The 26,000-nt window shown below is 41.9% G+C and overlaps 1 non-coding gene and 2 pseudogenes across 1 annotated transcript; 1 reads left to right on the top strand and 2 right to left on the bottom strand.

The window, feature by feature from the left end:
* Positions 1 to 2,586: 2,586 nt before the first annotated feature.
* Parl-ps2 (presenilin associated, rhomboid-like, pseudogene 2) lies at positions 2,587 to 4,224 on the bottom strand (annotated as a pseudogene).
* A 54-nt stretch (positions 4,225 to 4,278) lies between these two features.
* Positions 4,279 to 25,905, bottom strand: LOC134478870 (presenilin-associated rhomboid-like protein, mitochondrial; annotated as a pseudogene).
* Trnaa-ugc (transfer RNA alanine (anticodon UGC)) lies at positions 17,903 to 17,971 on the top strand. Its single transcript has one exon. It is a non-coding gene; the product is annotated as a tRNA-Ala (tRNA).
* Positions 25,906 to 26,000: the final 95 nt, after the last annotated feature.

Raw genomic sequence — 26,000 nt, forward strand, 5'->3', positions numbered from 1 at the left:
ATACAAGAGACATAAAGTATGTCGGTGACCGTGAGGGGGAATTCTGTTCTCTCTCGTGTTTAAGTTACACAGGGAGGTTGGAAATGTAGTTCAGTTTTAGAACATTTGTGTAGAACATACAATGCCCTGTGACTGACACCCAGTATGGCCCACAGCGAATCACACAGAGGGAGGCAGTCAGAGCAAAAGTAGGCAAGAGATTCTTAAGTGAGCCAGTATATCCTGAGTCCAGAAAAATAAAGACTTCACAAAACCAGTACTAAGTCACTATATAACTATGGAGAGCAACCAGAAACAGGCATAGACCCAAAACTCAGTTCTTCCAGTCAGAGGGGGACAAGTAGGGAGGGTTATTTTTTTAGGCTCCCACATGATTTTGAAGTGAGCAGGTCTGAAGCTGGAGATCGTTCCTTGCATTGGCCTAACCTTTTTGTATCTGTTGTCATTTTTCTATAAATAATTTTCACAGTTGGTAAAAAAAGGCTTCTGATTATATAATACCATTACTTTCTTGTTTTTGAGAATAGATTCCTTTCTCATAAAAGAAATACCATAAAACTCCCGTAACAACAGTAAATGGGAAGTTACCAATGGTCCATTAAGAGTTGATGCAGATCCTGGCCTGCTCTAAGAATAGTGCAGCACACTGTAGCAATGCTGCTCCAGTCTCGCTATGTTGATATTGGATGTTATTGAATCACGTGTAGGCTTGTTGATGTAGCTTAATGGTAGAGCAGCTACCTTTCGTGGGAGTGGTCCTGGGTTCGACTCCCAGCATCTCAAGTCTCCTTTTTCTGTCTTCAGTTTCTTCGTGACATATCCCAGGATTTAACTTTGTTAGGAGGGTTATATGCTACATATGTATAATTACTGCTTAAAGCACTCATCTAGGACCATGACTACCAGGTGCATCTATAATCGAGACGATATCACCATGGAGTTTGCCATAGTCTGGTGAGTACAGCGTGGATGTACCTCCAGGAGTAATTTGTGCACAGCTTGCGTGAAGCTCTGGTTTCATGCTGCTGGCAGTTTCCCTAGTGGGTGTACTTTCTCGTGTGACAAGGGCGAATGACTTATGCTTGGAGAGAAAGGAAGGGAAGATTGGGTGGATCATTCCTAGTTACTATGCAGAGAGCAGGAGCATTGTAGTTGTCATGGAGACTTAGGGTCTTTGTGGACTTTGGAGTGGACAGGTCTGAAGTGGGCAGGCCTTGCATTGGTCTAACCTTTTTGTACCTGTGCGCATTTTTCTATAAACATTTTTCACAGTTTCCAAAGAAAATAATTCTTTGTTCTTAATATTACTTTCTTTTTCTTGAGAATCTTTTCTTTTCTCGTAAAAGAAATAGCATAAAAATCCCGTAACAGCCCTTAATTTGAAATTATTAATTGTAGGCAGTGAACAGACGCAGATCCTGACAGGCTGTAAGAATGCTGCAGTTCACTGTAGCTGTAGCCGTGTTACGTCAGTCTTCCTTGCTTTATATGGGTCATTATGGAGAGACTCAGAACTTTGGTTATGTAGCTGGATGGGAAAGCAACTGCTTTGCATGTCAGTGGTCCTGTGTTCGATTCCCAGCATCCCTACTTTCGTTTTGTGATTTGGTTTTATTTGCCAAGATATCACAGGATTTAACTATATGCTACGAGGTTCTTATTGGTTACATCGCACATCTTTGACCATAACCCCAATGTTCATCTATAATACAGACATTTCAATGTGCCCTCCATAGTCTGCTGAATGCAGCATGGCTGTGCCTTCAGGATTGTTTTTTTCACAGCTTGGGTGAAGCTCTGCGTTCATGCTGGTGGCAGTTTCCCTGGTGGGTGTGCTTCCTCGGGTGATACATGACTTGGGTGAATGGGTTTTGCTTTGAGAGAAAGGAATGGAGGATTGGGTGGGACATTCCTATTTATTGAATAGGAGAGGAGCATTTGCGGTTGCCATGGAAACCAACGTCTTTGTGGACTCCCTTTTCCATGGCGACCTAGGTGATGCAGTGATAGGAGCATTATCTGTAGCCAAGCTTCTTTTCCAGAGGCGAGCACTTGATTCTCCTTGACGGTCGGAAGATAGATGCATGGATCCCAGACCAACGGTGGCTAACTTCCACTATGTACTATGTACTAAGTACTAAGTACTATGTACTAAGTACTATGGCTTTATGGCACAACAGGGTATGCTTCGTTGGTGTGTTAATATCACAGTTTGAATGCAGTAAGACATGAATGCAAAGGAGAGAAACTACAAAGGACCAAAAAGTGTATTACTGGTTGAATAAAGCACATCTTGAAGTGGTAAAAAAAAAAAAAAAAAGAGAGAATCGATGTGTGTTCAGAAAATTAGCTGGAAAGGTTGGTGCTCTAAGATTGATCGAATATTGCTAATACATTAGCACGTTATTTTGTAGAGTTTTATTCATCTGTGTCACAATTTTGTCATAGTGTGCTGTTTAGACATACACTGAGGACATTAAAAACACTGCGGCAGCCAATGCTGAGACTATATCAGGCAGCAAGTGTCAGATGCACCATAATAGTGGTCTCCTTTGTTTCACTCACAGCTGTCTCAAGTCTTTTGTTTCACTTAGAGCCATCTCCTTTCTTGGGGTCCTTAGTCCTTATTTTATGCCTGATTTTCACTTGAGGCTGTCTAGTTCTTTCAAATGAGGTCATGACAATATAGGATATACCTTATTCCAAAGAGAGTTCCAACAAGATGCGTCTCCAAAATAAAAACTTATCAAATCCCTGAATCCTCCCTGCTGGTTCCAAGACAATGATTTCTTTTAAGGCATTGCCTACCATGAAGGCAAAAACGCAGAGGAAGATGATAAGGAGCCTCCGGTCTGGAATCGTGGTGCAGAACGCAGCAAGAATTGCCAGGACTGCTCCCGAAGCACCAAGGGAAGGTCCTTATTTCAATGTAGCAACTTTACACACATAACTGACATAATTGAAAATAACAACTGAAGACATGAACATGGGTACAACTTGTTCTTGACCCAGAATGTTCTCGATGCTGGATGAGAAGCTGCACAAAACAGACATATTTGTGCCGTGAGAAATAAGGAGAAATTGTGGACAGAAACTTGGAGACCAAAGGACTTCTGAGGCTGGGTTGTGTGTACAGAATATGTGCATGGTCAGATGCAGGGAATGCAGGGTGTCCATAAGTAGAATGAGAGAGATGTGGTGATTAGGATGCCTGTCACCCGCTTCTGGCCACCACCTAGGCTATTACACCACTTGTGGATCTCCTTTCTGATGTCTACTTTGTTTTGTGGTCGTATGCTGTCCAACCATTAACTTTTATGTCATCAACATTACTCTATACCCTGGATTTCAGTGATTCAAATAGCTAAATATAGCTGATTAAAATGCACAGCCTGTGACCTCTATAGTAGAATTAAAGTCTTCTGTCGAGTTGATATAAGCTAGACCTAATGATAAAAAAACAAAACAAAACAAAAAAAAACTGTTTCCTGTTTCCTTAAGAGGCTGGATCAAGGTACTTCTCTTGTATGCTTCTTCACTTGACCCTGCGTTTGATCTTCAAGGTTATTCCTTCCTCAGAACATTTGTAAATGTACAATGTTGCCTAAGATAAAATTTATACCCGGATTTGGGCAGGCGCAGAGCCTGGGTCTGAGAGAGTTCCTGGTAGGCTCCATAGAAGGGAGGCCCAGAAGACTAAAGGCAACCGTAGATTCGCTGTACCCAACCTCAGAATGCCATCTACCCAATCCCTGCTTCAATATTGCCTGATGTTCCTAATCCTTCTGAAGCACATTCTAATGAATTTAGCACAATAGTCTCAAGTGATGTAGGTCTGCCATGTTTTGCAGAGCACAAAATTTGTTGTGGTTCTTGTTCTTGTTTTGTTTGCATTGGAAATCGATTCTTTTCCCATAGAAGTGATGACATAAAAATTGTCGATAATGATATGCAAATATGTGATATAAATATCTTCAGGCACTATAAAAAGTAGCTTGAGTCTCTGTCAGTTCATATAGGCTGGAAAGAGGTCTGGAGTGAGGCTTTGAGTTGTAGCTCAGTGGTAGAGCGCATACCTTGAACGTATGTTGTCCCGGGTTCGATTCCCGTCCTCTCTAAGCTTTTTGTTTTTTTCTCTTCAGGATCAGTTTCTAGACAGGATCTAGAAGATGTGTCGGTAAAGACCTCCGTAGTCTGGGGCGTATGGTCAAAGTGCTCATCCATAACCGTGACAACAATATTCCACTCTAACCTTGAAGACGTTCCCACGGAGACCTCTTAGTCTGGGGAGTACAGCGTGGTCATCGCTCTGGGATTATGTTTCCTCACAGCTTCTGCCTTCATGCTGCTGGCAGTTTCCTAGTGGGTATGCTTTCTCGTGTGAACGACGTCAAGGAGGAATGACTTCTGCTTTGAGAGAAATAAGGGAGGATACTGTGTACGAGAAAAGTCTGTTTCAGGGACAGGATCAAGACACTTTCTTCTATGTTTCCCCCCTTGACCCTGTGTTTGATCTTCAAGGTTCATCCTTCCTCGGTGCTTTTCCAAACTCACATTTGCTTGCTGAAGAAATAACTTCAACCCTTGTCAGGGAGCCCCAGAGACTGAGTCTCAGACATGTCAGTAACTGAAGCCCACTGGAGGCACCCATTCATGACCACAGCCGCAGCCTCACTCTACGCAAACTCTCAATGCCATCTTCCCAACCTATGCCAGACCGGACATACCCTGCAGTCACTCATTATTATTAATTTGACATGATACTGACAATTCATTGTGGGTCTGCCATGTTTTGAAGAACTTATGATTTCTTTTATTTTTAAAAGTTTGAGTTTTATTTTATACAGAAAATAAAACACAGGTACTGTTCAGCTGTACTGTAAATCTGAGTTAAATTTGAAGCAAGCCTAGATATCAAAACATTAAATAAATATTTGTGTTGATAGGAATACTCATATTAATATCTCTACTTATCCGATCAGGTGTAGATGTTAAAAGTTACGAACTCTAACACCTAGTGTTAGGTCAAATAAAATGCTTGCATACAAGTTTATACACCAATAAAGGGCTGTGTGTAGAACACATACATTCTCACTGAGGAACCATTTCACACTCGAGGGAATGAACATTACCTTTTTATGTATAAAATGAGACATAGATAAGGTACATAAAAGAGTCATAATATGTCGGTGACCAGGAGGGGGAATCCTGTTCTCTCTGGTGTTAAAGTTACACAGGGAGGCTGGAAATGTAGCTCAGTTTTAGAACATTTCTGTAGAACATACAAGGTCCCTGACTTACACCCAGTATGGACCACAAAGGATCACACAGAGGGAGGCAGTCAGAGCAAAAGTAGGCAAGACATCCTTAAGCGAGCCAGTATACCCTGAGTCCAGAAAATAAAGACTTCACAAAGCCAGTACTAAGCCATTATATAACTATGGGGAATAACCAGAAACAGGGAAAGGCCCAAAACTCATTTCTTCGTGTCAGTGGGGGATAGAGTGAGGGGGTGGATTTTTATAGTAATTGGTAAGTTTGAAGTGAGCAGGTCTGAAGCTGGAGAGCGTTCCTTGCATTGGCCTAACCTTTTTTGTACCTGTTGTCATTTTTCTATAAACGTTTTTCTAATTTGTTTTAAAAAAAGACTTCTTGTTCTTGATACTATTACTTTGTTTTTGTTGAGTATATTTTCTTTTTTCATAAAAGAAATCCCATAGCAGCACTTGATTTGAAATTATTAATTGCAGGCAGTGAAGAGATGCAGATCCCCGCATGTTGTAAAAGTGTTGCAACTCCCTGTAGCTGTAGCCATGCTGCTTCAGTCTCCTAGGTTTATATGGACTGTGATGGAAGGACTGTTACCCTTGAGGATGTAGCTCAGTGGTAGAGCGACTGCCTTGCGTTCTAGTGGACCTGGGTTCGACTCCCAGCATCTCGGGGGTCCTTTTTGTGTTCTGGTTTTGTTTCTTCACAAGATATCCAGGCTTTATTTTTTTGCTGGAAGAGCCAATATGCATAGGTAATTACTGGTTAAAGCGTTCATCTAGGACCATAAGGACAATGGTCATCAATAATCCAGTTATTTCCCTGAGGTTTTAATAGTCTGGTGAGTACAGCGTGGATGTGCGTCCAGGATTGTTTTGTTCTGAGCTTGAGTGAAGCTCTGCTTTCAAGCTGGTGGCAGTTTCCCTAGTGGGTGGCTTTCTCAGGTGACAGATAGCAAGGGTCAATGAGTTCTGCTTGGAGAGAAAAGAAGGGAGGATTGGGCGGAATGTTCCTAGTTACTGAACAGAGAACGGGAGCGTTGTGGTTGCCATGGAAACCAACGTCTTTGTGGACTCCTTTAAAATGTCTACTTAGGTGATGTAGTGATAGGAGCATTCTCTGTAGCCAAGCTTATGTGTTCCTAGAGGTGAGCACTTGAATTTCTCTGAGGGAGGGAAGACAGATGCAACTATCCTTGACCCGAGTATCTATGTATGTATATATGTATGTACACACACACACACACACACACACACACACAGACAGACGCACAACTACAGTATAACATATGAGCGGGAACGTCTGTCAGAGGAGAGGCGTTCTCACATGCCTACAGGAATCTCAGAGCCCTGTAGGATAATATAGTCCCTCAGAAGAATTTGAAGGGAACTACATTCTCCTACAGTTCTGTTTACGTTTCCACAACTTTCCTAATGGAGCCATTAGGCAGGAAACAAACATTTAAATCTAGAGCACGTCAGGAAAACTTCATTTTCAAAACCAATTCTCAGAAGGTGAGCCGCGATTCCTTCTGCCATTTCAAGAGGCTTTGTTTGAGAAAGTTCCGGGGAAACATAAAGGGAAACTTTGTTCTTTACTAGCCACATACATTCATCAATAAGTGTAATTTAAGTCTTAAAGAAAGAGCTAGAGTTATCAGTTACAGTAACATAGGACACTAAGGACATTAGCAAACCAGCCATGTGTGGATATCAGAGAACAATCCTTGGGAGATGATTCTCTCCTTTCTCCAGAGCAACAAATGCTTTACCAGCCAAACCACGATGACACTCCAGTAAGTCCTACTCTCAGATGTGCTGATTGTACTTTCCATTATGTTTCCTGAGCATCTGCTGTCCGAGGAAACAGGCACCACAGCAGAGGGCTTAACCCCCAAACTTCGGACACTGTGACGAGACGAGCCTACATGTGTAGCAGTCTGGTCTATACAGTGTCTGGAGCCATTTGCCACCTCTCTGAAGCAGAGGGAACAAAAGAAGGATAAAGTCTGCCTGGCAGGCAGAGACAAGGCATGTCAGGGTCTCCTGGACTGCTGAGACATGGAAAGATAAGGGGAGGTGCACTTGAGGCTCAAGGCTAGGGGCTACCATTAAAGAAATCAGCCGCCCATGTATTTGTGAGAATGTGTCTGGACTCGGTGTGTTCCTTTGATATTTGTGTCTTTTGCTTCTTTTAGATGGTTGGTGTCGTGTACTCCACACTTGCAGGACCTCACTATATAACCAAGGAAGATATTGAAGTCCTGACTCTCCTCCATCTGATTCCCAATGCTGGGATTTGGTGCTTATCCCAGCATGCTTAGGTACTTGTTTATCTTGACAATATAGCACACTCTCTCACTTCTGTAGGTACACAATGTGTTTTCACATCAAGTACCATTGTTTCTACATTTCCTTCATTATATAATGTCATAACTCCCCCCTGATTTTTACTTAAACTTAGGCATACGTGCTTGTATTTAAGTGTTCATGATATTATTTGTATGTCTTTAAATAAGGTATATGTCTCGTAAAGGATTAGTTTTATATTCTATTTCAATAGGTAATAAGATTGTCTTGTTTCTAATAAGGTATATCTATTTATATTCTTTACATATATGTATATGTTTGCTTAACATGTCAATGCCAGAGGACAACTTGCAGGAGTGTTCCTCTGCTTAGGTCATGTGGGTCCTGGGGATCCATTGTAGGCCATGAGCGGAGTGCCAGGCACCATCGTACGAGTTACCCCACATACATTTTAATATGACCCATATATATGGTCATTTGGGTTCAGTTCTGTCCCTGTGTTTGTAAGTTCGTATTTCATGCCCATAGTTGCAGAAAATCTTCTACTGGGCTGTGAATATCACTGTACTAATTTTTGAGTCTTGAGAATGAACTAGGGTCTAACTCTTGCAAATCCTATGCTCTGACATTGAGAAATTTCCCCCAGACACAGGAAATCTACTTTATTGGCCGTTTGTTTTGAAGTAGTATATAGTGCAGCACTCATCTTTTGCAGTTGGTTTTTTAATTGACTTCTGTTTGTGTGGGGTATATCAGACCCCACACCTTCCAAATGTCTGCCAAGTTGTGTCTCTACCGCCAACTTTCATTCCCATCCAAATATTAACTCTTAGAGTAGTTACTGCATTTACTGATTGATTGATTAATCCATCCATTCATTTATTTATTCATTTAGTCATCTATCTATTGTCCTGCGCTATCGTCCCACCAGCAAGAACGCATGCTCAGACACACGAATCCTTCTGCAGCAAAGCGTTTATTATATCTTAAAGAGCGGGACTCGGGGCGCCACCATGGCACAACTAATATACACCCTAGTGCGGCGCATCCACACCTGATTGTTCGCTTACCCATGATCTCATAGGCTCGCCCCAGAGTGGGCAAAGACCTGGCACGAAGACACTCTTGCACATGCGCACACAGTTAACTTCCTGAAAGGAAGTCAGGCTGGCGAGGAGGAAGCCAGCGTCATCTTGTAATGGCAAATGCTATCCCAGCTTTCCACGTGGGGCGCAGTGGAAGCCAGCGCCATCTTGTGGAGGCGAATGTTATTGCGGCTCTCCACATCTCCCCCTTATTGTTTTACTAGTATGAGGCTGGTCTAGGTCCCTGCAGTTACGTCCGTCCGCTGTGGCTCCTGTCTTAGGTCGTTCCTCCATGTCACAGCCTTATCCGTCGTAGGGCAACCCTATCGCCACTGGGCCCCGTGTCTTAGATTGGTCTGTGCATGAGGAAAGTTGCCCGTCTCTGGATACCGCAGTGCTGTGTGACAGTAACTGCTAAACGACCTAGGGCGAACTCTACAAAAGAGGCCAGCCAGAAAATGAGTTAGTGGGGAAATCATGATCACCGTATCGCGTCCAATGAGGAAACCTCAGCGATGTAGAAGGGCTGATCCAAGAATCATTGAGTCTCTCTCATCCCAGAGTAATGGATCCACAATTCCATGGGGTGCAAGAGCAGAGAACTCAGATGCCGACTAATTAACCAATTCTAGGGGAGGCCCCTTGTTCAATGGCCACAAGTGCCTGAGTGACAACGACATTGTCATTTTTCTGTTGAGATCTGAGTTTGCAAACCAACCATAGCATGAACACTAATCCACAGCATAGGGCTGCACCAAACAGAGCCACTCCCGATAAGTAGTGGGCACCTCATCTGGTTCTCCTCAGCTGCTACCACCAAGGGCCATAGTCAAGCCGCTCCTATAACAAAATTTAGAATTCCCAATTGGTAGCAACTACTCCAGAAATTTCACCCACTGTGCTTGCCTAACAATAGAATGGGGGTAGGGTAACTCCAGACACTGCAGACACAATGGCTGCAGCGGTAATGGCTGCTACAATAGCAGTGAAAATAACGAGTTCTTCCCCAGGACAGTTTAGGATCAGCCATTCTTCTCTGGAACAACCAGCAGGCAAGGGAACCATGTCTGAGATCTGCACAACCAGGGCAGAGTTCCCCAGTCCACAGCAGCTTCACACAAGTGGCATTCCTGTGAAGCTACAGACTGCAAACTAACAACACCAATCAAGGCAGCAAGAGTCGCCAGGGGAATGAGGGGGACAGGAGTAACAGCTGGAGTCCAGTCTTCTCTGGAAAGCAGCAGTGCACAGAGGGTCTAAGCGTAGGCCACAGTGGGACGAGACACACGCAGCGGTAACACTGACTGTAGCAACGCCAAAATCTCTGTGATGACAAAAGATGAGGGGGGATCTTCCATCTTCCTCTCAGGGCAGAGGAATGACTCTAGGGACCCGAACCACGAGAGCTGAATCTTCATGCAACCAGGATCAGCAAGTCTCACCAGCCACCTCTGGCAGCTGGCATACTCTTGTAGCATCCTGTAGAAAAAAACACAAAGATTCCCTCTTCCCCATATAAAATATCTGAACAGGATCATGCCAATATGTGAATCTTTCTATTTCACCTAGGCAGAAGTATGTCTAGTTGTAGGGTGCCATAAACACTCAGAGTTCCTTGGCATCCAAATTTTAAAATTGAAATAAAAGGAGCATTATTTAGCATACAGGGATAACTCCCCCTTTTTAATTATCAAAATATTAGAAAGAATGAGATTTTTTTGACTAATTGTTCCTATGTAAGGCCTATAGTCTGTCTGGTATCATTGTCCTCCCTTGTTAAGGAGTCTAGGCAATCCAGTTTGAGTTCTTAATGTCCTATAAAGTAACAGTATTTAGTGTTCTTAACCACTAAGCCCTCTCTCTAGCTCCTCACAAACTTTATTTACCTAAACATAAGCATTAATTAGAAATGCCAAATCCTGTAAATATTGTCCAGATTCAGTTGTACTAGAAATCCCTGAGGTAGCAGGGTGAGGCTGGGAATTGAAAGTAAGCAAATGGAGTCTTCCTCTTTTCATATCAACTCCATTACCATTTTCAAAGAGCTGGGTCTATGGTTTTGTTTAGTTGTCTGAGCCAGAGCACTGAAAGGACAGTGAGTTGTCAGGCAATTCACACTGAAATCATCACTCACTGATTTCATGTAGAAAACTTGCCTCTAGTAAAGCATTAAGTAATTGACACCAATTGTAAACCACAAGCTATACATTGGCTATCAGTATGTAAATTGAAAGCTTGATTTAAAAACAGTGACTAAAGCACGGAATTTAATAATCTGTGCTGCAGCAGCACAAACTCAAGAGAATAAGCAAGTGATCCAATCATACATGTAGCCTTTTAATTAGATGAACCACCAAAAAGTACACTAAGCTCATTTCCTATGGGTTGTATGTACAAATTTACAGTAAATACAACAGCATGTAAGAGTAAAATTATCAACTTTGCCTGAAAAATTTGTATAAGTGATAGACCAAATATCAGTATTTTGTAATAACCAATTTAACTGTTGTTTGGAATAAGATATGTTTTACCAGGTTTCTTTTTAAAATACTTTCATGACTCTAGCCTACAATTCTGTATTAACACAACTGAAGCTTTATCTCCAATGAGGATAACAAAGTTAAGACCTCTGGTAAGGTGAGGTACTTAGCCAACTAACATATCCTTAGAAGCTTAAAATTAGTTTTAAATATTCTTTTCTGGAGTAGTGTAACAGCTACTCCCCAAATATTAAAGCTCATTTTGAGAGCAAAAGTTTGTAGTAAAAATTTCCATATACACTGAAAGATTTAAGTTCTAACTTCTTACATTGAAGAAGCAACAAAATTACATAATATAAGGCTGTTAGCCATTCTTTTGTAAAAAATTTTTAATGATATCACTTCATGGACTCTCTAAAATTATAAGCAAGCTCACAAAATGAAAACTCACAATCGCCAGGATGTAAATAAATTGCATAAAAACAATCCTCTAAATCTATCTTGAAATGGCAGTTGGAGTAAGCAAACTGGCTGTACTGCTCTCACAAGTTCTAAAACCTCATCAATCCTTCGTAAATCCTGTAACAATCTCTACCTGTTTGATTTTTCTCAATTACAAATAAGTTTGAGTTAGTCAATGTAACACTGGCAATCTTTAATCACAATCCTTAAGCTCTCCTTGTACCACCAGAGCACAACCACAACTTTGGAAAGTCACCTGAGTTCTGAGTATGTGACTAGGCAGTTGTTCTTGGGGCAGTGGAATTAGCATCAAAATACAGTAACTTCAGGGCAAACCACAACTTTGGAAAGCAAAACTCAACCTCCAACAACCTAGTCTCCAAAATCTAGTCTCCAAAACAACAAGTCTATCCTTCATGCTACAAAGTTTGACTGCCAGTTCCTACATATGAACGCACGATGGTGCAGTCTCCAATACCTCAACAAAGAGACATTGTCCTAAATTCTTTTAGAAGCCTGGTTTCTAGAATAAGAATTCCATAAAAATATTATCTCAATTTAGACCTGTTTCCCTAGGTTGGCCCATGTCACATGTTATCTAGAATGACTTCATCCAAATTACCAGCTTTATGTCAACTTTCTATTACCAATATTATACCTTTTTAACCATATCCAATAACTTAAAAGCCAATAGTCCATAACCAAGGCATGTAGAGCATATTTATACATTTAAAACCAATCAGAAACAAATTGAAGTGGCTACACATATCTTTAATATTTGGACCAAGCACCATTTTTACCTTTTTAGCTATGATTTTAAGAGAAGCACCTTGTCACCTGTTGAGTCTAATAATCAGCTCATGTAGACGCTCACCCCTGGGCAGCTTCTCCAGCTGACCTAGACACCTGGCTACAGGTACAGGGCTCCAAGGACTGACTGAAACTGTTTTTTATTCATTTGTTCCTTTTTTGAAACGAGTTAAAACCAAATCAAGGTGTGAACGACTGGCAGATAAAGTTTTTACCATTTTCTCTTTTGAACATGAAACATAAAACATTTAAGCAACAAGAAACAAAAACCACAGACATAAACTGACAGACATGGACAGCTTGGTGCACCAAGGACAGACAATAGACAAAGGGGAAAAACTAGATGGTGTTCCACTAAAGGGACCCACATTCGAATAGGAGTCAGCAGAGAGGTAGGATTTCCCCTTTCCCACCACTTCCACGGTGACCATACACTCGAGTGGAGTTGATATGGACGATGGATTGTCTCAGTTCCTGGACTAGTCCATCAACGTGTTGAAGCCAAATTCCTGTAAGATACTGAGATATATTATGGGGTATCTAAGCAGCATGACTGACATTCACAAATGGTATGGAAGTGAATATTTTTGTTTGATTCTCCTGAATAAGTTTTTCAGGCGGTCTACCTCTAACAAATCTGATCAGTATGACTCTGTGAAGTTTAAACAAAATTATGAGCCTTGACCACAAAGGATCCATAACTTTCGGTCTCTTCACAGTGGCTCTCCACCTAGGCCCATATCTTTCTTCTTCATAGCAAGCTGTCTCATCTTCTAAATCCTCTTCTTCAGAGAAGCTAAGCTCGTCTGTTTCTGAACTATCAAGCTCTAAAGCCTCTAACTCCTTTACCGGATAAAGGCTTCTCCTTTTCAGAGCTTTCTTCTCCTTTCTCTGTTTCTCTCCCGGGTTGTTCTTTCCCCTATCTCTCGCTCCCTCAGATCTAAAGTCTTTGGGAGGGTCTGTTTTCTTACTTGTACCTTTTCTTTTCTCTTTGAGCTCTTTAATCTTTTATCCCGCTCTGTTTTTGACATGCTGTCTTGACACTCCCCTAGCACTCGCTGTCCTGCTATTACTGTTGGGGGGCATTTCTCATCTTCTAGGCACGACCTCTGATGGTGCCTAGCAGCAGCCGCAAAATCAAAAACCAAAAGAGAAAGAATGAAGGCTGCTAAAACGATAACAAAAGCCTCCACCACATCTTCTAATGGGGGAGAGAAGTGAAAGAGGTCAAGACCAAACATATCTCTCAGAGCTTACCCTAGACACTGCAGTTCTGGATCCTCTCCGCGGACGAAATGTATATAAGAAATACTCAAGTTAATAATAAAAAAATGGGGTTCAGAGCTAAACAGAGAATTCACAGCTGAGGAATGCCGAATGTATGAGAAACACCTAAAGAAATATTCAACATCTTTAGTCATAAGGGAAATGCAAATCAAAACAACACTGATATTTCACCTCACACCAGTGAGAATGGCTAAGACCAAAAACTCAGGTGACAGCAGATGCTGGCGAGGGTGCGGGAAAGAGGAACACTCCTCCATTGTTGGTGGGATTGCAGACTGGTAAAAACCATTCTGGAAATCAGTCTGGAGGTTCCTCAGAAAATTGGACATTGAACTGCCTGAGGATCCCGCTATACCTCTCTTGGGCATATACCCAAAAGATGCCCCAACATATAAAAAAGACACGTGCTCCACTATGTTCATCGCAGCCTTATTTATAATAGCCAGAAGCTGGAAAGAACCCAGATGTCCTTCAACAGAGGAATGGATACAGAAAATGTGGTACATCTACACAATGGAATATTAATCAGCTATCAAAAACAATGACTTTATGAAATTCATAGGCAAATGGTTGGAACTGGAAAATATCATCCTGAGTGAGGTAACCCAATCACAGAAAAACACGCATGGTATGCACTCATTGATAAGTGGCTATTAGCCCAACTGCTTGAATTACCCTGGATGCCTAGAAAAAAATGAAACTCAAGACGGATGATCAAAATGTGAATGCTTCACTCCTTCTTTAAAAGGGGGAACAAGAATACCCTTGGCAGGGAATAGACAGGCAAAGATTAAAACAGACACAGAAGGAACACCCATTCAGAGCCTGCTCCACATGTGGCCTACACATATACAGCCATCCAATAAGACAAGATAGAAGCAAAGAAGTGCAGGCCGACAGAAGCCGGATGTAGATCGCTCCTGAGAGACACAACCAGAATACAGCAAATACAGAGGCGAATGCCAGCACCAAACCACTGAACTGAGAATAGGACCCCCAATGAAGGAGTCGGGGGGGGACTGGAAGAGCTTGAAGGGGCTCGTGACCCCATATGTACAACAATTCCAAGCAACCAGAGATCCAGGGACTAAGCCACTGCCTAAAGACTATACATGGACTGACCCAGGACCCTGACCTCATAGGTAGCAATGAATATCCTAGTAAGAGCACCAGTGGAAGGGGAAGCCCTGGGTCCTGCTAAGACTGAACCCCCAGTGAACTAGACTGTTGGGGTGAGGGTGGCAGTGGGGGGAGGATGGGGAGGGAAAACCCATAAGGAAGGGGGGAGGGATTAGGGGGATGTTTGCCCGGAAACCGGGAAAGGGAATAACACTCGAAATGTGTATAAGAAATACTCAAGTTGGGGTTGGGGATTTTGCTCAGTGGTAGAGCGCTTGCCTAGCAAGCGCAAGGCCCTGGGTTCGGTCCCCAGCTCCGAAAAAAAGAAAAAAGAAGAAGAAGAAAAAAGAAATACTCAAGTTAATAAAAAAAATATATATAGCAGACAAAAAATAAAGAAATAATTTTCATGTTAAAAAAGTGGGGTAGACAGCTAAACAAAGAATTCTCAGTTTACGAATATCAAATGGCTGAGAAGCACCTAAAGAAATGTTTAAAATCCTTAGTCATCAGGGAATTGCAAATCAAAATAACCCTGAGATCCACCTCACATCAGTCAGAATAGCTAAGATCAAAAACTCAGGTAACAGCAGATGCTGGCAAGAATGTAGAGAAAAAAGAAAATTCCTCCATTGTTGGTGGGATTGCAAACTGGTTCAACCACTCTGGAAATCAGTCTGGAGGTTCCTCAGAAAATTGGACATTAAAGTACTTGAGGGCCCAGCTATAAATCTCCGGGGCATATACCCAAAAGATGCTCCAACATACAACAAAGACACATGCTCCACTATGTTCATAGCAGACGTATTTATAAAAGCCAGGAGCTGGAAAGAACCCAGATGCCCTTCAACAGAGGAATGGATACAGAAAATGTGTTACATCTACACAATGGAGTACTACTCAGCTATCAAAAACAATGACTTCATGAAATATATAGGCAAATGTTGGAAGTAGAAAGTATAATCCTGAGTGAGGTAATCCAATCACAGAAAAGCACACAAGGTATGAAGTCGATGATAAGTGGATTTTAGCCCAAAAGCTCAAATTACCCAAAATACAATCCACCCACCACATGAAGCTCAAGAAGAAGGATGACCAAAGTGCGGTTGATTCACTCCTTCTTAAAAGGGGGAACAAAAATATTCATAGGAGGGGAGGTGGAGGCAAAGTTTATAGCAGAGATCGAAGAAATGGCCATTCACACCCTGTCCCACATGTGGCCCATATATATACAGTCACCAAAACTAGTTAAGATGGATGAACCAAAGAAGTGCAGGCCGACAGGAACTGGAGAGAGATGTCTCTTGAGAGACACAACCAGAACATGTCAAATACAGAGGTGAATGCTAGCAGCAAACCATTGAACTGAGAAGAGGGATCCCCATGGGAGGAATTAGAGAAAGGACTGAAAGCGCTGAAGGGACTTGCAACCCCATAAGAACAACAATGCCAACCAACCAGAGCTACCAGGGACTAAACCACTACCCAAAGACTATACACAGACTGACCCAAGGCTCCAAATGCATATGTAGCAGAGAATAGACTTGTTGGGTCACCAGTGGAAGGGCAAGCCCTTGGTCTTGCGAAGGTTGGACCCCCAGTGCAGGTGAACATCGGAGGAGTCGTAAGCTGGCTGGATGGGAGGGAAACACCCTTATGGGGAAGGGGAGAGGAAGGGGGACGAGGGAGGGTATAGGGTGGTTAAGGACAGAAAACCCCGCAAGGGGAAAATTTGAAATGTAAATAAAGAAAGATAACCTATAAAAAATTATCCAGCCCTGGAACATCACTGCTGGTTCCAAGAAAATGATTACTTTTAAGGCATTGCCTGCTATTAAAGCAAAAACGCGGAGGAAGATGAGAAGGGGCCTCCGGTCTGGAATCGTGGTGCAGATTGCAGCCAGAATTGCCATGATTGATCCCGAAGCACCAAGGGAAGGTCCTTATTTTAATGTGGCAACTTTACACACATAACTGACAAAATTCAAAATGACACATGAAGACATGAACATCGGTACAACCTATTATTGACCCAAAATTTTCTCGATGCTGGATGAGAAGCTGCACAAAACAGACATATTTTTGCCGTGAGGAATAAGGAGAAATTGCGGACAGAAATATTGGAGACCAAAGGACTTCTGAGGCTGGGTTGTGTGTACAGAATATGTGCATGGTCAGATGCAGGGAATGCAGGGTGTCCATAAGCAGAATGAGAGAGATGTGGTGATTAGGATGCCTGTCACCCGCTTCTGGCCACCACCTAGGCTATTACACCACTTGTGGATCTCCTTTCTGATGTCTACTTTCTTTTGTGGGCGTATGCTGTCCACCCATTAACTTTTATGTCATCAACATTACTCTGTACCCTGGATTTCGGTGATTCAAATAGCTAAATATAGCTGATTCAAATGCACAGCCTGTGACCTCTATAGTGGAATTAAAGCCTTCTGTTGAGTTGATATAAGCAAAACCTAATGATAAAAAAAAAAAACAAAAACAAAACAAAACAAAACAAAAAAAACTGTTTCCTTCAGAGGCTGGATCAAGGTACTTCTCTTGTATGCTTCTTCACTTGACCCTACGTTTGATCTTCAAGGTTCTTCCTTCCTCAGAACATTTGTAAATGTAGAATGTTGCCTAAGATAAAATTTATACCCGGATTTGGGCAGGCGCAGAGCCTGGATCTGAGAGAGTTCCTGGTAGGCTCCATAGAAGGGAGGCCCAGAAGACTAAAGGCAACCGTAGACTCGCTGTACCCAACCTCAGAATGCCATCTACCCAATCCCTGCTTCAATATTGCCTGATGATCCTAATCCTTCAGAAGCACATTCTAATGAATTTAGCACAATGGTCTCAAGTGATGTAGGTCTGCCATGTTTTGGAGTGCACAAAATTTGTTGTGGTTCTTGTTCCTGTTTTGTTTGCATTGGAAATCGATTCTTTTCCCATAGAAGTGATGACATAAAAATTGTCGATAATGATATGCAAATATGTGATATAAATATCTTCAGGCACTATAAAAAGTAGCTTGAGTCTCTGTCAGTTCATATAGGCTGGAAAGAGTTCTGGAGTGAGGCTTTGAGTTGTAGCTCAGTGGTAGAGCGCATACCTTGCACGTATGTTGTCCCGGGTTCGATTCCCGGCCTCTCCAAGCTTTTTGTTTTTTTCTCTTCAGGATCAGTTTCTTCAAGGATCTAGAAGACATGTCGGTAAAGACCTCCGTAGTCTGGGGCGTATGATCAAAGTGCTCATCTATAACCGTGACAACAATATTCCACTCTAACCTTGAAGACGTTCCCATGGAGACCTCTTAGTCTTGGGAGCACAGCGTGGTCATCGCTCTGGGATTATGTTTCCTCACAGCTTCTGCCTTCATGCGGCTGGCAGTTTCCTAGTGGGTGTGCGTTCTCGGGTAAATGATGTCAACGAAGAATGAGTTGTGCTTTGAGAGAAATAAGGGAGGATACTGGGTAGGAGAAAAGTCTGTTTCAGGGACAGGATCAAGACACTTTCTTCTATGTTTCCCCCCTTGACCCTGTGTTTGATCTTCAAGGTTCATCCTTCCTCGGTTCTTTTCCAAACTCACATTTGTTTGCTGAAGAAATTACTTCAACCCTTGTCAGGGAGCCCCAGAGACTGAGTCTCAGACATGTCAGTAACCGAAGCCCACTGGAGGCACTCATTCATGACCACAGCCGCAGCCTCACTCTACGCAAATTCTCAATGCCATCTTCCCAACCTATGCCAGACCGGACATACCCTGCAGTCCCTCATTATTATTAATTTGACATGATACTGACAATTTATTGTGGGTCTGCCATGTTTTGAAGAACTTATGATTTCTTTTATTTTTAAAAGTTTGAGTTTTATTTTATACAGAAAATAAAACACAGGTACTGTTCAGCTGTACTGTAAATCTGAGTTAAATTTGAAGCAAGCCTAGATATCAAAACATTACATAAATATTTGTGTTGATAGGAATACTCATATTAATATCTCTACTTATCCGATCAGGTGTAGATGTTAAAAGTTACGAACTCTAACACCTAGTGTTAGGTCAAATAAAATGCTTGCATACAATTTTATACACCGATAACGGGCTGTGTGTAGAACACATACATTCTCACTGAGGAACCATTTCACACTGGAGGGAATGAACATTACCTTTTTCATAAAATGAAACATATAAAATGAGACATAGATAAGGTACATAAAAGAGTCATAAACTATGTCGGTGACCGGGATGGGGAATCCTGTTCTCTCTGGTGTAAAAGTTACACAGGGAGGCTGGAAATGTAGCTCAGTTTTAGAACATTTGTGTAGAACTTAAAAGGTCCTGTGACTTACACCCAGTATGGACCACAAAGGATCACACAGAGGGAGGCAGTCAGAGCAAAAAAAGGCAAGAGACCCTTAAGCGAGCCAGTATACCCTGAGTCCAGAAAAATAAAGACTTCACAAAACCATGACTAAGGTATTATATAACTATGGGGAGTAACCAGAAACAGGGAAAGGCCCAAAACTCATTTCTTCGTGTCAGTGGGGGATGGAGTGCGGGGGTGGATTTTTAAGGTAATTGGTAAGTTTGAAGTGAGCAGGTCTGAAGCCGGAGAGCGTTCCTTGCATTGGCCTAACCTTTTTGTACCTGTTGTCATTTTTTTATAAACGTTTTTCTAATTTGTTTTAAAAAAAAGATTTCTTGTTCTTAATACTATTACTTTGTTTTTGTTGAGTATATTTTCTTTTTTCATAAAAGAAATCCCATAGCAGCACTTGATTTGAAATTATTAATTGCAGGCAGTGAAGAGATGCAGATGCCGGCATGTTGTGAAAGTGTTGCAGCTCCCTGTAGCTGTAGCCATGTTGCTTCAGTCTCCCTAGGTTTATATGGACTGTGATGGAAGGACTGTTACCCTTGAGGATGTAGCTCAGCGGTAGAGCGACTGCCTTGCGTTCTAGTGGACCTGGGTTCGACTCCCAGCATCTCGGGGGTCCTTTTTGTGTTCTGGTTTTGTTTCTTCACAAGATATCCTCCAGGCTTTAATTTTTTGCTGGGAGAGCATATATGCATAGGTAATTACTGGTTAAAGCGTTCATCTAGGACCACAAGGACAATGGTCATCAATAATCCAGTTATTTCCCTGAGGTTTTAATAGTCTGGTGAGTACAGCGTGGATGTGCCTCCAGGATTGTTTTGTTCTGAGCTTGAGTGAAGCTCTGCTTTCAAGCTGGTGGCAGTTTCCCTAGTGGGTGGCTTTCTCAGGTGACAGATAGCAAGGGTCAATGAGTTCTGCTTGGAGAGAAAAGAAGGGAGGATTGGGCGGAAGGTTCCTAGTTACTGAACAGAGAACTGGAGCGTTGTGGTTGCCATGGAAACCAACGTCTTTGTGGACTCCTTTAAAATGTCTACTTAGGTGATGTAGTGATGAGAGCATTCTCTGTAGCCAAGCTTATGTGTTCCCAGAGGTGAGCACTTGAATTTCTCTGAGGGAGGGAAGACAGATGCAACTATTCCTGACCCGAGTATCTATGTATGTATATATGTATGTACACACACACACACACACACACACACACAACTACAGTATAACATATGAGCGGGAACGTCTGTCAGAGGAGAGGCGTTCTCACATGCCTACAGGAATCTCAGAGTCCTGTAGGATAATATATTCCCTCAGAAGAATCCGAAGGGAACTACTTTCTCCTACAGTTCTGTTTAAGTTTCCACAACTTTCCTAATGGAGCCATTAGGCAGGAAACAAACATTTAAATCTAGAGCACGTCAGGAACACTTCATTTTCAAAACCAATTCTCAGAAGGCGAGCAGCGATTCCTTCTGCCATTTCAAGGGGCTTTGTTTGAGAAAGTTCCGGGGAAACATAATGGGAAACTTTGTTCTTTACTGGCCACATACATTCATCAATAAGTGTAATTTAAGTATGAAAGAAAGAGCTAGAGTTATCAGTTACAGTAACATAGGACACTAAGGACATTAGCAAACCAGCCATGTGTGGATATCAGAGAACAATCCTTGGGAGATGATTCTCTCCTTTCTCCAGAGCAACAAATCCTTTACCAGCCAAACCACGATGACACTCCAGTAAGTCCTACTCTCAGATGTGCTGATTGTACTTTCCATTATGTTTCCTGAGCATCTGCTGTCTGAGGAACCAGGCACCACGGCAGAGGTCTTAACCCCCAAACTTAGGACACTGCGACGAGACGAGCGTACATGTGTAGCAGTCTGGTCTATACAGTGTCTGGAGCCATTTGCCACCTCTCTGAAGCAGAGGGAACAAAAGAGGGATAAAGTCTGCCTGGCAGGCAGAGACAAGGTGGTCAGGGTCTCCTGGACTGCTGAGACATGGAAAGATAAGGGGAGGTGCACTTGAGGCTCAAGGCTAGGGGCTACCATTAAAGAAATCAGCCGCCCATGTATTTGTGAGAATGTGTCTGGACTCGGTGTGCTCCTTTGATATTTGTGTCTTTTGCTTCTTTGAGATGGTTGGTGTCATTTACTCCACACTTGCAGGACCTCACTATATAACCAACGAAGACATTGAAGTCCTGACTCTCCTCCATCTGATTCCCAATGCTGGGATTTGGGGCTTATCCCAGCATGGCTAGGTACTTGTTTATCTTGACAATGCATCACACTCTCTCACTACTGTAGGTTCATAATCTGTTTTCACATCAAGTACCATTGTTTCTACATTTCCTTCATTATATAATTTTGGCCCTTTTTATTTCTATAAGAATGGTTAATCAGCGTGCTAATTTGCTTTCCAATTTCTTCTAAGAAGTTGTAGGATTTGCATGGGAAAACAGAGTGCATCTATATCTCAATGCTGAAGTCATGGAAACCATAACCATAGTGGCTTGGTGGTGCTCTGTTGGAGGGGAGGAACGTTTAGCAGGGAGTACCTAGCTGGAGCAAGTACATCACTTGGGTGAGCGTTGGCATTTATAGCCTCAATGCACTGGTGTTCTCTGTGCTTCTTGAGTGTGGATGCAAATGTGCTCAGCCGTGTTCCTGCTCTTGCTCACACACCGGCCTCCTTCCTTGTCCTCCCTACTTTAAAATGTCTATTCCTCCCAAACAGAGTGTAAGACAATTGCGTCCCTATTAGTTTGTGTCCATTGCACCATTTTATCACTGCAACAGAAGAAGTATTAATACAGTGCATGTGAGCACAAATAGCTCAATTATGCCAGGCATGGCGGCACAGGCCATTAAGACCTCAGCGGATGGGAGGCAGAAACACTTGCATCTCTAGGAATTCAACCAGGCCTGTCAGGACCGCACAGGAGACTTTGTCTCAAAACAATAGTAGGAATACTCTAGCCTCAGACTATAAACTGCCTGTTTTCGTCAATGTTCACATTCTCCACAATCTTAATTTGTATTCTCATTGGTGTCCAAGATCTACTAGCCTCCCATGGAGTCAGTCAGTCATCACACATGTTCCATGTCCATATTGAAATTGTTACCTTGTATCACAATGGAGTTCTCTATGTCTTCCTATGGGATTGCCCTTGAGGTTACATTATGCTGGTCTTTTCATTGTTGAATTAATTATTTCCCCACACTTGCTTTTGCATTCAGAAAAGCATGTTAATTTCATCCACCATCTTTAATCACTTCTCATATCTTTTTCTTATCTTTCTTGTATTTGATGCTCTGTTGCATGACTCGAACGTAGGCATGAATGGCTAACATTTTCCTAGTGAATTCAGACCTGCATTACTCTTTGCTCAAACACTTTTATTGCACTTTAATTTTAGTTTTCCCTGTAACATTAATGTCACAACTCTCCCCTGATTTCTACTTATACTTAGGTACGTGTGCTTGTATTAAAGTGTTCAAGATATTATTTGTATGCCTTTAAATAAGGTCTATGTCTTGTAAAGGATTAATGTTATATTCTATTTCAATAGATAATAAGATTGTCTTGTTTCTAATAAGTTATATCTATTTATATTCTTTACATATATGTATATGTTTGCTTAACATGTCAATGCCAGAGGACAACTTGCAGGAGTGTTCCTCTGCTTAGGTCATGTGGGTCCTGGGGATATATTGTAGGCCATCAGATGCCGTGCCAGGCACCATCGTACCAGGTACCCCACATACATTATAATATGATCCATATATATTGGCATTTGGGTTCAGATCTCTCCCTGTGTTTGTAAGTTCATAATTCATACCCATAGTTACAGAAAATCTTCTACTGGGCTGTGAATATCACTGTACTAATTTTGGGGTCTTGAGAATGAACTAGGGTCTAACCCATGCAAAACCTACGCTCTGACACTGAGAAATTTCCCCCAGACACAGGAAATCTACTTTATTGGCCATTTGTTTTGAAGTAGTATATAGTGCAACACTCATCATTTGCAGTTGCTTTTTAATTGACTTCTTTTTGTGTGGGAGATATCAGACCCCAGACCTTCCAAATGTCTGCCAAGTGGTGTCTCTACCGCCAACTTTCATTCCCATCCAAATATTAACTCTTAGAGTAGTTACTGCATTTACTGATTGATTGATTGATCCATCTATTCATTTATTTATTCATTTAGTCATCTATCTATTTATAGATGGGCAGAGTGTGCATATGCCAGAGCACATTGCTAGAGGTCAGAGGACAAAGACGACAACTTGAGGGAGTCAGAGCTCTACTTCCCTCTTGTGGTTTTAGTTATTACACCCAGGCCTTTGACATAAGGATGACTGCTGCCTGAGCCGTGTTGCTGTCTCAAGTATTACCTTCTTAGTAAACATAGTGTCTTTACTAGGAAAAGTCTTAGTTCCTAATACAGAGATATGAGGTGGTAAAAATGAGGACTGCACATAAAATAATGCATACAAATGCACACATACTAAAGTTCTAAAATCGTGTTAAATAATAATCGTGAAATTGAGAATCACATACTTGGTACAATAGTGAAGTAGGGCATTGCCTACAAGTGTGATTTCAAGATAAGTGTGATTGAGGAAACTCACAATCCCAGGACTTGGGAGAGAGAGACTGAACTGTTGCAAGTTTGAGGTCAGTCTGCATAATGAGTTCTAGAGCACTTAGGGCTACAGAGTAAGACCCTATCTCAAAATAATATATAGGAGTGTGATTTCATCTTTCAATGCAATGCATATGATGAACACATTTCATATATATATATATATATATATCACCTATGAAAACATATATAAATATAGTATCACATAGATGCACACAAGTAGATCCTTGCTTCTGCATCTACTGAGATATATGGAACTCCCTTTTATCATATAATTACTTGATAACTAAATGAATCCATTGTTTAAATGGGCACACTGATAACACCTGGACGGTCTTGAGAAAATGGCCATTGTGTGGCCCTATTGACAGTGTCTGAGGCATATACTATACCAAATATACGTTCCTGACATGAGCATCACTTTGCTCACGATCATGAAAGGCTGCACCTAACTAGTTTCCTAAACAGTTCCTGTACTCTAGGACTATCCGTTCCACAACGTCTTTCAAATCAAAATGCTGGCTATAGAGACACATGCAATTATAAGCAGATGTTTTGGAGATGGTGACTGGGTGGGACCATTTGTCTTCCAGTCATTTTTCAGGTTTGTGAGAGATGTTTCCTCAAATGAGTAAATCAGAAAGTAATAGATTAAGTCTCCTAATGAATACTTGTCGCCTTCACCTGAATGTCAACATCTACATGCAATGAACACACACACAAATACACACACATACACACACACACACTCACGCACACACACATGAAAACATGCACAGGCTCACACAGTGCAAATAAACATTTACAAAAATTCATTTGTGCAGTTTGGCACATGTGTGCCCACACATTTTCTCTCTCCCCCCCATTAATATGCAGGTGCATTACACACACAAACACACGTACTCACACACACACACACTTACACACAATCACAAGCAGACACACACACACTCTCAGAAGGCTATGTGCACATGCACACACAGGTGAACACACATAAAACCAAAGTATAAACTGTCCTGAACAGAATGCTTCTAGTTTTGCCGTGAAAGAATAATTGTAAAACAGTTCACACACACACACACACACACACACACACACACACACACACACACACACGATTTCTCTGCAGAGCCACAGGGGAGCATAATACAGCACAATGCAAATGATGGACAGAGAATGATGCTGTCTGACAGGGAGGGATAAGGGTAGCCCTACCTTAGCCTTCTGGAGAGGGGTTGGAATGTTTCAAAAAGCAACTAAAAGCGACAGAACAAAATCCAAGCATGAATACTATATTCTATACAAATCAACCCTGTATATACATTTTGACCTGCACATTTACACTAAGCAGAGGTGAAATGAGTTGTTGAGCACTAGCTTTGCAGTCATTCATAAAGGGAACTTTACTAGGACACCTGTGAAACTCACAAAGGCAGGAGAAGTCCATTCACTGGGGGATATTTGCTACTCTGTAAAACATCAGACTTGTCACGAATATTTAAGAATATAGATTTGCTTCCACCCCGTGGCTGTAATGAGAACTGCATCTGTGCGTGTCTGGCCAGATGGAGGGGGAGAACACAGGCTGGGAATCTGAGATTGGAACCCAATCCTGATCTGAGCTGAATATAAAGAATAGACATGAGGGAACGACAGAAGCTTTTATGAGTCTAAATATGAACGCACACATGCATGCACACACAGAGCTCCTAGGAGTAAGCCACGTTTCCATGTAATTAATTTGCTCCATGGAAGTGACCACAATCTACACAGTCAGTGTTTATAGAAGATATATACACAAACATCCTCTATCAAGTGTTTGTGTGTGTGTTTGTGTGTGCCACACATCCTGCCACAAATCCCTATATAAGTTGATTCACATTGATCCTTTACAGCACATCCATCCTTTATCTGTGTGATAAAGTCACTGTCTCACATAGGAAATACGGAACAGTAATGTGTCTGATATCCCAAGATGCTTCATCCCATGGCACCACAGCTCCACAGAAGGAAGGGAAGAGAGAAGGAACTGACTTACCTATCATGTCCCAATTGCTCTGGTAACATGCTGTCAGGACTGATTCCACGTGACCCTTGTTATTGTCTGGAGCTGGTGTGGATGGCGCGTCCACAGATTTCTCTCATGTTACCGTAGGAGACAG

Source organism: Rattus norvegicus, chromosome X (assembly GCF_036323735.1).
Source record: "Rattus norvegicus strain BN/NHsdMcwi chromosome X, GRCr8, whole genome shotgun sequence".
NCBI lineage: Eukaryota > Metazoa > Chordata > Mammalia > Rodentia > Muridae > Rattus > Rattus norvegicus.